Below are 14,192 nucleotides of genomic sequence, written 5' to 3'. Positions count from 1 at the left end.
TACAACAGAGTGATTTGGTGATATAACTGAGTGTCAACTTTTATTTATGTAGCTAAATTGCCATATAAAAGGTTGTTAACGCTCGTTATAGTTGTAGTGATAAACTTATCACAAAGACACTTTTTTAGAAGAGTATTGTTTTTTTATAACTATTATAGTCCCTCTATTACACAATAGTAGTATAACGGAGCTCTTGTCTCTTTTAAAACATTATTACTGTGTATAAAAGTAGGCTAGCAATGCTTTTAAAAGCTAATTCAATTTCGTAAAGGCACTTCTATCGCTCTTCTACAACAATATTGACGTTTTGATTCAGCGTAATTAATGCGACAACCAATATTTTTGAAGACCCAATTATAGAAAATGGTTCCGTACAAAATATAGTTCACGTTAATGAAGAAATGGAGAATTATTCAAATGGTTACAATGATTCTAGATAGGTATGACAGTTTTTCAGGTCAGGCAAGTACCAATGCAACTTTTCTAAGTTTGTATGTACTTTCTAAGTATATTTTGGACACCAATGGCTGATAAAAAAGGTGAAGGAAAACGTCTTGAGGAAACCTGGACTATAGTACTAAGTCTACTAACTAAGTCTGAAATCACCAACCCGCATTGAGCAAGCGTGGTGATTAATGCTCAATCCTTCTCCGTGTGAGAGGAGGCCTGTGCCCAGCAGTGGGACAGTAGTGAGTGAGGCGGCGCGAGGCGCAGTGTGGGAAACAAAATTAATCGGATGGAGACATGTAGGTACGTAGGTTTAATGCTTGCCTTGCTATGTAAACTTCAAAACAACGTTATTAATAAGATATTTTAATTTTTCTACAATTAATAAATAGTAAAATACCTAATGGATTTGTAGTACGAAAAGTTTTAGCCAATATGTAGAATAATTAATCACAATAATAACATTCATCAGGGATGTAGTGGTCATAAATAGACATAATAGGTAAAGATATCATATATTTTTTGCTCATGATGAAGTGCCTTGGTAAAGATGAATTGGTATGTAGACCACAGTTAACACAATTCTTATTTAACAGAAAATGTGTAATTTCCCACGGCCATTCCACTTTCGCAAGTAGCTTGAAGTCGTCACGAGTCAAAAACTTATCGATGTCTATAATTTTGCAGACTACCATTTTGCAGAATATTACACTGAAAAAGAAAAAAACAACACTATATTAACAACCTTTGGGGGAGGCCTTTGCCCAGCAGTGGGACAACACAAGCTAATTAAAAAAATATATTGACAACCTCAGAGTATTAAATAATAACGAAAAAGTATAACTCTGACGTCGTAGTACCCGCAGCTGTATAGTATAAACCCATATTTTCTGACGTGGTATTTTTATAAGTTTAATAAAAAGTATTCATCACATTATGGAATAAGGACAAACAGCAAAACAAAGAAACAAGCTCAAAAGGAACCCTAATTTCATGTAATGGTGGTTGTAATATCTATGATAACGAGTACTATAATAGAGTTTAGGAAGCTGGAAGTATATTTATGACTTAACATTCGTAATTGTTTTTGTTAAAGCTCATTACTTCGAAGGGGGCATTCAAATATTGTCGTAAACCCGTATATAGTTTATCAGTAAAATTACAGGCGCACGTCATTTTCCCCGTAAGAGACGAATAACTCGATTACAAAATAATATCTAACTTACCACGGTCTCCTCGTCTCTTCTGATTTATCTTTTATTTCTCTTCTAAATAAAACACTGCAGCAGCGTGAACGAATGTAAAATGAATGAATGATGAATATTGTAATGGATTCATGAACTCTTCTACAGTTCTTAAAAAGTGTTTAGTAGTGTTGCTGTGGCTTGTATGTCACCAAATATAGAGATTGCGTTACTGTTACATAAACTGCAACGGGCCCAAATTGTCATGCCTGATATCGTTATAGTTGTACTTTAAGACTGAATGGAGATATAATTGCGCCACTTTCTTTGTAGGTGCACCTTTTTTGGCCTTTTATTTGACCATCGATTAGTTTTTACAAAACGTTCTATGGCCTTCTATACAAATAACTTTTGCTGGTTGGGATAGTCATTGGTGTCTAAGATACATATACTTAAGAAAGTACATACAAACTTAGAAAAGTTGCATTGGTACTACCACCGTTAAAACGTACCTAAGCCATAAGGCATCGTTCAGACCAAACGTATTGTCGGCCGCTGACTGTGAGCGCGCGTTACGCAGTTTATTGCTTTTCCATATATATTGAAATTGTCGTTCACACCGAACCGACTATACGCTGTTACGTCGTCTGTTGTAGCTGACTCTCAGTGGCCGATTATTTTACTACGCGACTATGCCCGGCGGACGCGGATTGGCTACGCGGACGCAGTTGCCGAATAGCGCCGCTCCGCCGCGTACGCACCACCGCGCCTCGGTACAGCACGTCGATAAATTAGTGTCCCTTTGATATAAACTTAAACGTATTAAAGATAGTAACTCATCGAATGTTTTACTGTCATACGAAAATATTTCTTGAACTTATTTCGATAAAGTCTATATTCGAAATATAAAGTATGAAATTGACCAAGAAAACATCTCTTCTTTAAGGGATGTACCCACAATCAACTATCTGAATGCGCATCATTTAATTGAAATATCAGTAAAAAGTCTGATTTGAAAAAAATAAATTAAGCTAGTTTTATCGTTTATAAAATACTACGAGCAACTTCAAATACTGAGCCCTTTTATGTGTAGAATAGTCAGCCGCTCAGCGTACGCATCTAGTGTGAACCTACACGAGCCTATTCTTTTGTTCACACATGTAGCGCATCGTACGCTATAGCCTATTGTCGGCTTGGTGAGTACGCGTTCTGCAGATTGAGTCGACGTTCACACTGGGGCAGACAGTAAGTATACTCACAGTCAGCGGCGGACAATACGTTTGGTGTGAACAATCCCTAATAAATAGTCCCTAACAGTACTATTGTGGATAAACTGCACAAAAATCTTAATAACTCCTAAACACTTCTAAAATACTTCGCTTTATTAAAACCACTATCTATAATCTATAGTATATAACACTATTATGTCAGCAACATTGACCTATACACATATTACATCACTTAAGTACAAAACGACTTGTCATCAGCCCAGGAGGTCAAACTCATCATGCTTCGATAGTACCAAGAATATAACACAAACATATTTAAATAAATATGAATGAAATCATTGATTTAGGTGAAATCATTTTGTTTGTTACATTAATCATTTTTAGGAAAAAAATATCTAAAAGTCTTATTTAATTATGTGTTCATCAATCACAAGTAGCTTAGGATTTTACATAATGTATTAATCACTTTATTAGAAACGATAGAAAATAATAATACTGACCTTCAACCAATTATTTATCGGAAGAGGAGTTTCTTTTATATTTCAGCTAGCTTTACCCATGGTCTCACCAGCGTCTTCACTTCCGGCAACCGGATAAAAAGTAACCTATATTCTTTCTCCTTTAAACTCGGCCACATAAAAAGTAGCTCATATTTTTTCCTTTGCTCTATATGTCTACCATATTGTATTTAAATCGGTCGAGTACTTTAGGCGTGAAAGTGCGGCAGGTACTTTCGCATTTATAATATTTTTATCCGGCTGCGGGAAGCAGTTCTCTCGGGACTCGGAACAGCTTGGAACATCTATTACTTTTAAAACGTACTAAAACTAGGCTGTACTTAATCCTTAATTCCGCATATCACATAAGTTTTTTTCTCTCAATCCCATAAACGCCGTACTCTGGCCACCCACTGACATGCAGGATATTAATCATCATTAGGAATGCATCAGGGATCCACATTCCTGGCATCCTTCGTAATCACCCGTGAAAACAGACGAATAAAATCTTGTGTTGAGGTTGAAATATGATTTTAAAGGTGTGGTTCCGTATACTTACGAATAAATGTATAAAAATGTAAGGATGTTTGTTACGTTTTCACGAGAAGAACAGTTTTATAGGTTCGAATGGATATGGAAACAGATAGAGACCTTAGAGACGAAGATAGGGTTTCTATCCGTCTATAAGAAGTAGCTAGTCGTCGTATCCCAAATAAAACTGCTGCCTCAAGTATTTACATATGCAAGCGCAGTTTGTAAAAGGAAGATTAAAAGTTAAGATTAAAAGTAAAAAATGTGGTTCATAACTTTAACGCAAAATTTTAAGAACGACAAGTTATAATAATGCATAATGATAATACGCATTCCTCGCTCTGATAAAGCCTTACACAATCCTAGAATATTTTACAAAAAAAAACTGCTAATATCATAGTGGAACCCTAAAAAGCAGTCCTACCCTCACATTCCACAATCCGTATGTCACAGTTGAAGGATGCCGCATAAACTATAAACGATAAATTTAACAACATCACTAACCAATAGTTAAATCTAAACATGTTATTGGCACAAGGCAATGCAGTTTCTAACTTAACAAGTTAACGAATTAACCAAAACATCCTAGAATCTGAAATCGGTTATAAATCATGTTTAATAACTTGTTTAAGGAGTGTCAATGGCGTTGTGTTAAACAATTAATAATACCAATTATTATATCAATCATCATTGTTCTGTGCTAATAATATTAAAGAGGAAGAATTGATTTGTTTGTTTGGGCCTTAAAGACAACTGAATTGTTTTAAGAATTCTTTCACAGTTGGAAAGCTATACTCTTCCCGGATAACACAGGCTATATTTTATCCGGTCATGGGAATCAATTTCCATGAGACACGACCATGAGACCGGGGGAAAACAACTAGTCGAATAATGATATGAAAGAGAATGAATTAGGTATTTGTTTGTTTGGCTCGATTTGAAAAATCATTTCACTGTTGAGAAGCTACACTATCCCGGGTAACATGGGTTATACTTTACACAGGTACAGGAATTAGTTTCCACTGGATGCTGGTGAAACCGCGGGAAACAGCTAGTCGATGATAAGTAACGTTTAATAACTTGATTGAGGGATGTCATTGCCATAATCCTTAACAATTAATAATACCGATTATTATATCAATCATTATAATCAAACATCATCTTATGCAGGCATGCATTTCACGACTGCTCAAGGTGCTTAATATTATATAGCTGATGAATTTGCAACTTACTTTTAAACGATATGAAAATTCTTTAAATTTTAAATTGACCATTTATAGGTAGGCTATAGGCTGTTTTTTATCCGGGTGAGTGAAGTAGTTTCCAAAGGACAGGGTTGAAACCACTGGCAAAAACCAGTGACTAGATTTCTACTTGATATTTTCTGCAAATTAGTTTTGAAATCAATGATACTATGACTAGCTTCGAGCATCCTATGGCTCAGATAATGATGATTAACTAAATCCTGCAAAAGCAAATCAAGTCAGACTTTAACTTCTTTCCTATATATTTATTTCAATAAGTTCGTATAACATAGAAGTCCGCTTTCTAGTGTTGCTCTCACCAAGAATTTTAAACACAAGATGAAATTACAAAAGTATGTTAAAACAAAAATATCCGAGAAGTTAATCCGAGTCGTCAATTCCGTACATCGTTATGTTATCCGTGACATGTAAATTGTGTGCATTACACCGGCTTAGTACCGCCTTGAGGAATTTTTAGTGATGTGACTTAAGGATTGCGGATATGTGTACGAAAAATGGTTGTGTTAGATCAGGGTAACTTTTATTGAACAGCGTATTAAAGAAAACTAATGAAATTATTCCAGTAGATAAGTTGCATATAACTGTTACAACATGACTATGTTTTTTTGAGAGGAGAATAAAGAATTGATTTTTTCAAAAGTTTCCAATAAAATTCAAGAAAGTTTATTCTATTTCTCTTTCCACGCATCAAGGTGAAAAGAAGCACCTATTTGACATATTAAAGATTGCTTGTCTTTAAAAATGTGATCATAAATATCATTCTACGACCCACACACACTGTGCCTGAAAAAGAAAAGTCAGCGTCCTGCCCTTATCCCAATTTATTGTTGGGGTGAACAAAAATATCCGCACATATTATCCGCAAACTTTCTTTCACACCCACATCCCTAACCTAACACAAGCCACGCTCGCATAAAATGCAGTATTTAAAATGAAAAATTAGTTACTGAGAATTTAAATTATAACGTTAAGCTTGACTTAACGACATTTTGATGAGCATAAAGAGCGTGTGTTATGTGTCATATACTTGACTGATGTGTGTCGTTTAAGTTAACAAGAAAAGAGGATTTTGTCCTGGGATGTTCCGATTAGATGGATAATGGGATAAAAAGTTGGTATGGCCATTATTTTTGTCGTGATTTTATAGATTTTTTTCGTTGATTGATCATATTTTTCCTTTATCAAAGGCCAAATTTTTAACTTCTAAACTTTTTGATTTGAAATTGTGATTTTATGCACAGTTAATTGAACCCTTAAACAATGGCTTATTACTTATTAGCTTTACTTTCGAAAAAATGTTACTACTGTCTAGATATCTTAGTTTCTCTTAGAAAAATGCATGAGTGTGTTTCTAATTTACCTGACTGGCAAGAAGGGCTGTCTAATTACTACTTTACAACTGAACTGTAAAGTCAAAATTATCAACCCTTTACTTAACATTAAAAAAACCAGCCCTAACAACCACAAAACCAGTTCAAACCAAACTCACAAACAGCTGACAAGCGTCCATATTTCTACCTCCAGCCGCCATAATGAAATCAAGATTTCAACCACGTTCACTAGATGGCGTTGTTCGTGTCCCCGCATATAAACCTCGCGCCATTGTTAGAGGTACCAGGCTCGCATATTAATAAGGAGATAGTAATTCCCGCAAAGAAAGGGCTATGTTCCCATGATGTCATAGGAAGTTGTACTAAAAGGTTATGGCTGATTTTGCTTCCTTTTCCTTGATATTGCGTTGTATTGTCCTTCGTGTGATTTGTGAGTTGCGTCGTTGAAATTCTTTAGGGTTTTTGTTACAAAATGTGTGTGGTATGGCAAGTTCATATCTACAAGAGATCTGTAGTGACATAAGGTACATTCTTACTTAAAAAAAAAATTGATAAGAATTTATTCCAGATAGTTATTCCATATATTACAGATTTCTAGAAATTTTTGCTCAGAACTTTTTTTATTAACTTTTTATATACTTTGCACACTTTCCTATGTTTTAAGAGAGCTACTCCCAGTAACTGAATAAAATATAGCCTTGTAGCATTTGCTGCGGGTTCGAAAGAGATACCGCGGCCCTGGTACATAAAAGGCCTACGACGGATCACGACGGTTTTTAGTCAGTAAGAGTCTGACACTCCCTCACCGCTGCTAACCCACAGCGTAAGGGGTCATTTGATGATTTTTGACGTCGTAAAAAAAAATAGGTAACATTTTAGTACTTATTTAACATCTAGGTAGGTATTGCTAAAAACTTTGTTCTCCAAGGAATTGTTAAACATTTCCAAAACCAATTGGAAATATTGTAAAATTCACTAAGCTACTTTAATTTAAAGTCGAAAACATTTACCAAACATTACTAAAAGTCCACATAACAAAAACGCCAAAAAAACCAAAGGTGTAAAAAGTACCAGGGCCACATAAGTTCAAAGGAGTTAGAACAAACGCCTTCTAATTCACACTAGGAATGTACAAACACGGCTATTTTGTACTTAAATGACTTTAAAACCAACATCAGTCAGTTGTTTTAGGGCAGACTGCAAACTTTTAGTCGGCCGATAGTTTGTTTGGGGTCATAAATCAGTGTGAAGATGAATGGTAGTAGGCACATTACAAAGATCAGGTATTAAGCCGGTGTCAGAACGACTGAAAAAAACTTCGATTGAAATCAAGGTTTTCTTAAAAAAAAATATTTGACAACCATTTTTATGGGAAATCATCAAAATGACAGAGTGAGGATGTGTCAGACTCTTTACTGACTAAAACCCTTCGTGTTCCTTCTTCAGCCTTTTATGTACCAGGGCTGCGGTAACTCTTTCAAACAATCCCGCAGCCCCGGCAGGCCTTGGTTCTTTTGGGCCCGCTGGGATTTGTCAACCATCGGGTCAACTGTCGGCCGACTGTTTAGTCGATAGTCTGCGGGTACTGTTAAGGGATTCCTCACGATTTAAGCAAACAATACCTTTTTGGAGTAGACACCTTTCTTTTAAGGAATGGAATATAACCAAGACGGTAGTTGTTAGGTTCTGAATTTGGAAAAGCAAGCGAGGCTTCGGAAAAATATTAGTGCGAAGAAATAGTTGAAGTTTTGTTGTATTAGATGGTTTGTAAGTTTTGTTTGTATTGTAAAGAGTAAAGAGGCTAGGTGATAAATAAATGTGCTTTCATTATTCCACAAGCAATGTCATAATTTACAACCATTTATTTCTTAAGTTACTTGACCTTTACATCCTATAAAAATAATTTTTAATGAAGTTGCAGAATCATTATAATATTTTCAGTAAAATAGGTAACTTGTATATTTATTTTTTGTTACCTAAAAATACACTTTTCCTATATGTTTTTTGCAAACAAACACAAATATTCCCAGACGCCATCTTGTAAAAAGCATAACTCTTAACTCTATGGTCAATGTCCGAGGTTCGAGACTTGTAAAAGCAATTTCAATAAACGGCTGTCATGTAAACAAAAATACAATTTACAAAAACACGCACCTGCTTTATTTAATACACGGTTCATGTTAAACGTAATAAATAAAAGAAAAAACTTAAATAAGTAACAGCACATACATAATCATTATAAACGCATCGTCTAGTAACGAGTAAAGGTTGACGCACACTCGCGATTTATAATCGCGTGTCGAAGCGTTTCCTTAGCGGGCTTGGATCAGTTTTAAGGATGTCGCTTGATATACTATTTTACCTGTTTTTCTGAAATATTAAAATTGTGTACTATATTAATTTATAAAGTCAAGAGTTTGATGTATAAAATGCCTTTAAAACCGAAATATTATTAAGTATTTAGAAATTGATTTCTTTTAATTTATTTATTAATTCCGGATTGAATTAGAGAAACATACTTTAGCTCTTGTTTTAAAAAGGCCTCCATTAAATTATAAATCATTGAATAAATGCCTTTTGTGACAAACAAAAACAAACTTTATTTATCATAAGCTATTAATAGAAATATGACGACATAAATAATTTGTTATTAAAACTCTGGGTCAATAAACTAAGAAACAGTGAGTGCATATAATTATTTTTTAAAACATTCATATTGGAAATATTTTAGATTTCCATAAATCTGTACAACTTATCATAACTCAAATGAATAAATAAACAATCATGGCTTCTGAATCACAAAAAAAATACTAACAAAACTAAATCAGTGCCAAATTCTATCAAACTCCCTACAGCAATCTCTACTGATTCATTAAAACACACACATGCATGCTTAAACTATTAAGTAGTACACCAAAAAGTATTTAAATAATCGCCATCATATCGTCTTCAAAAAATTATTTTCTCACGCTACTTATCGAACAAGAAAAACTTGTTATTTGCTTAAAAAATCGTTTTAATTATATGTACGCTCATTACCTAAAGTAGCGTGTAATTACTCAGATAATGTTCCGAATATTTAAATATCTTTGGCTAGGAAATTACTTTTTTTTATGTCCTAAAAAGCTTTATAATCTCAATATTTCTTTCATTCGTGCTAAGAATGTGTGTCAAGTTTCATCTAATGAGATATTTTGTTATATAAAATCCTGTTATTGGCTGATCATGTGTTTATTAATAACCATTTTTTTAAATCTATCAGTAGTTAAAAAAAAACTCTTTACACGCAAGTCAACGAAGTTTAAGGATTTATTTACATTTAGTACATATTAGTACGAATCAAAATCATCAATAATGAACGGGTATTTCCCAAAGGCTAGGGTCAGACTATAAAGTAGAAAGACGGGTCAGAATCAATGGTGGAATGTCAGACTCTCACCACAAAAAAACAAACTGACTAACCAGCCTATGTTCCTTCTGGAATCCCTTGTGTTCTAGGGTCGTGGTAACTCTTTCGAACAATCCATCATTTTAGCTCCTTGAACAAAATCAACGAATTGAATATCAGGTATACTGGAACGCCACTCAGTTTTAACGAGTACTCAAACACTATTATATCTCTGACACATTTAGAGCTAAGAACTTCAAGTTAAGTAACATTCAAATATTTCAACGTTTATCAGTTTAATATAAGTGAAGATAGTCATACCTAGTCTCAATTTTGCTACATAAGGGAAAGAGCGAGATAGCCCCAACACAAGTATTATTAATTACTTACTGGGGTTGTCTCATTTATAAAATTATTCTGAATGTTTTGAGACAAATAAACATGTTTATTTATTTTATTTATTTATAGTGTTATTAAAAATTGCCCATCCACACCCCTACCCGTATTCGTCGGGACCAATACTAGTTTTCCAATAAGGCTATTAATATGTGCACAGTGTACACTCAGGCAGGACGTCCGCGCAGTATGCGCCGCCCTTAAAAGGATACCTGTATGCGTTTGCGCATATTAATGTGGGCAACATTTTTATAAAATGGAGAAATTAGGGGGAGCTTGGACTATAATGGTTCAGAGAACTATTGGATAAGAGTAAGGTATGCTTGCTAAGGGTAATTGGTAGATGGTGACTATCGCCTTTTATTTAGCCATATCTAAAATATATGTATTAATGTTGATCTCGGATATTATTCATTGAACTTTGGCATTCGTGTATATAGACTTATTTGTACAAACTTTCTGTGTCTATGTAGTGTTGCCTGGTACCTGATTTGATTGGATTTTGGATGTCAGTAAGTTGGTCTATATAAAAGAATATACAAACGAATTGAGATGCTTTTAAAATATTATACTCATCGTAATCTGAGGACGCTAAAAGTCCGAACGTAAGATTAATTAAATAAATTTTGATTACTTGTTGGCTACAAAAAAACTCAGTATAAATATGAATATCGTGTGAAAAGATATAATAATGTTTCATACACATAGTTTTTCTTTCTAACTTATAAATGTCTGTCACCCGTTAAATTCGAACGCGAACTACAATTTATAAATTACATTTCCTTCGCATATGTCTATAATTTTCTTTGCGAAAATATCTCATTTTATAAAACCCGCATTTCGTTACGGTTAAGTACCCTTTAAACTCTTTCTTGCACTCCATATTGAACTTTAGGACCTTGCAAATTGAATTCAAATTGGTTTAACGACAACTTTGTTATCATATCCCTTTTTCTTAACAGTGAATTTTCTACCTTATGATGTCTTAGATAAGGTTGAGTTTGCAATGTTAGTAGTATTGTTTTAACTTAGGGTGCCCACCGATCCGTGACGTCATTTTATTCAGTACTGTAACATATGAGCGACTGATATAATTTGTAGGTCAATAAACTATAACAAATGCTAATGACATTTGGTGGAAATTTTATCATTGATTTGTAAGGAAATGGGTATAACCTGTGTTTGACTTTGAACCTTGTGTTTGAAATGTTAAATTCTATTTTCCTATATACATTTTTAAGTAATGAGAAGGCCTATTTAAAATTAATTATTTGTTTTTTCTTTGTCTACAGATTTACTGTGAGCTGCTAGAGTAATTAGAGATAAGCTAATGAGTCGCGAAATGAAAGACAATTTCTAAGTGAAATTTTAATTAATTGAATTATTTAATTTCGATTTTCATGCAATTTAAATAACTTCACGTTTATTTATTTAATACTTTTTGCACATTGCACAACGGCAGACTTAACGCCTTAGTCATTTTCTACCAAATTACCTTTATATTTAGAAGGTACGATGGGGTTGAAATATCCATGTCGATAAAAACCCCGAATTAAATAAAAAATACCTTTGGGAGGTGGATAAATAGGTAGGTGCAAATATTATGTAGTACGTATACAATTTGAATCCGTATGTAAACGTATACAACAAAATATAAAAGTAGGAACGATAATAATATGATATAAAATTTTATGTTAATATGCACTTAGACCAGAAATTATCGGTTCAACTGAAGTTAAATTTGAAACTAGTTAAACCGCTTTTACGTTAAGATGAATGCCAGTTAAACTTTCAGTTAATTTTAAACTAGGAAGGTGGTTATTGTAATATTAAATAGGCTATTACTGTTTATGAAAATAACTATTATATTTTAAAATACCGACACTAGTTTGACAGATGGTGTGATTTAGTTTAATAGTGATGTTTAAGTATCGAGGAAATGTATCGATAAATTAGAAAACTAGTCTTGTATATCCTGGCGTAAGTTGGATTGTAATATGAACGGTAATGATGCCTTCAGGTACACAATTATTACTGACATAATACATGTAATATTAAGATTATGCTGGTTTTCTCGTAAATGGTAATCATAGGCAACTTATATATTTTTTACTGAGTTATCATGTTTTTGCCGAGAAAAAGAATTTTAGGTGACGACAATTTTTATGTAAAAAGGAATGAACGTTTTTTAATAATTTTCGCCATACATAATAATAATAATTTATATACACACCTATACATACAATATTTAATTAGAAATAACCCATCACATAAAATAATGTTCTACAAAAATTACCAAGCATTAAAAACCCCATTTACACGCCATGTTTCACAAAACCATTAAACAGTGCGTGACACATAACATACACCATACATAATACACCATAATTATATACTCTCCATTACATTATATACTTTCCCTTTTTCTTGCTAAACGGACACCCAGTTACTGAACATATATTTATCTGTATTTATCTAGTGTACGTAATCTTTCTAATAAGAGAGATCACGCGACTTTTAATGAAGATATTAGATGCTGTATCTCTACACTAACTTATGCTCGCTGTTTTACCCATATTCCGAGGGAAATACTTTGTGTATCTGAATAAAAGGTAGAACAAATGTAGTGTTCCTTGGTATATGGATTATTTAGCATAGAAGGATTTATTAAAATTGGTTTTTGAGATTAGCGCTTTTAACCAATCGAACTTATCTTTACCCATAATCTTAATCGATAATTTATAAAACTCACATTAAAAACAATGGTTATTATGGCTTTTTCGAAACTTTAAACTAGTTGCACGTTTCCAAAGAGTGGTTTAAAAAAATCTCCATAGACACTTTTTTTTCAAAAAAGCATGTAAAACAAATTCCTTCGCAGTTCAAAGTCTTTTGTGTGTAATAAAATTGTGATAGAACTTGTGTGCTTACAAAGTAGTATCCCATAAAAGGACCTTTTATCTCTAGTAATTTTAGTAGCTTATCTCTTGAATTAAAATAATTATCAGCAATGACAAACAGACATACCTGGTCACTTTTTATTACAATTTGTAGTTCAGTATTATTTTTATTTATTTATTTAAAAAGAACTACAAAGTTTCTTCCTCTATCCGCATAAAACAAAGCCTACACTATTCCTGATACTCGGGAATAGTGTAGCTTTTCAACAGTGAAAGAACCTTCAAATCGGTTGAGTATTCTCGGAGCATTTGGGATACAGAAGTATAGATTGATAAACAGACAAATATAGTTACTTTTTACTACAATTTGTGGGTCAGTGTTCTTAAAAATGGACATAGTGATATATTAGGTATATAACTATTTAGTATCAAGATTAATCTGAATGTATGATTTACTCGGCACCCGCTGTGTGCGCCCAAATTGTCTAATTTCGCAACTGTAAATAATGTAGCAATATTCTGACACAGAGATAAATAATTTTTCGAAATGTTTTTTTATCAGTTGGCCCAATTTGTATTACTATCTGTACATACTAAAGGATATAAAGCTGAAGTGTTTGTTTTAATAAATGCTTGAACGTGCTAATTTCAGGAACTATTGGTCGGGTTTAAAATAGGTACTCGAAAAGGCTACAGAGAGAAGTAAGCTATTTACAGTTTTGGGCGAATTTAACACGGGTTCGTCACTATTATGAAATATGCAGTAGTCGAATTCATTTTTTTCGAAGATGTAGGTACTGGAATTACCCTTTCATCCCGATAACGTTTAATTTCCATTACTTTAAGATAAAGTAGCTCAAGTAACAAAAATGACTAACAAATTGCATTGAATACAAAAAATAGTTTCAAAATATGTTCGTATTTGTACGTTTACGACATTTTAAAAGCCTATAAACGTATCATAAAATTCCGATACTGCTTAAGAATACTGCTATCTAGAATTTACTACTTAAATTGTCAATAC

At 33.3% G+C, this 14,192-nt stretch overlaps 1 protein-coding gene across 3 annotated transcripts in view; it reads left to right on the top strand.

The window, feature by feature from the left end:
• LOC110371137 (uncharacterized) overlaps nt 1-14,192 on the top strand; it is a 118,268-nt gene that overhangs the window by 53,336 nt on the left and 50,740 nt on the right. For 2 of the 3 annotated variants that reach the window (XM_064041144.1, XM_064041142.1), the window contains exon 3: nt 11,561-11,592. The exons of the other annotated variant lie outside the window; for it this stretch is intronic. The gene's annotated coding sequence lies outside the window, so the exon portion shown is untranslated. The remainder of the gene's footprint in view (nt 1-11,560; nt 11,593-14,192) is intronic. 3 annotated transcript variants of the gene reach the window in all.

This window comes from Helicoverpa armigera, chromosome 24 (assembly GCF_030705265.1).
Source record: "Helicoverpa armigera isolate CAAS_96S chromosome 24, ASM3070526v1, whole genome shotgun sequence".
NCBI classification, from domain to species: Eukaryota; Metazoa; Arthropoda; class Insecta; order Lepidoptera; family Noctuidae; genus Helicoverpa; species Helicoverpa armigera.
The sequence above is the reverse complement of the archived record's forward strand: the minus strand, read 5'-3'. Positions and strand labels throughout refer to the sequence as shown.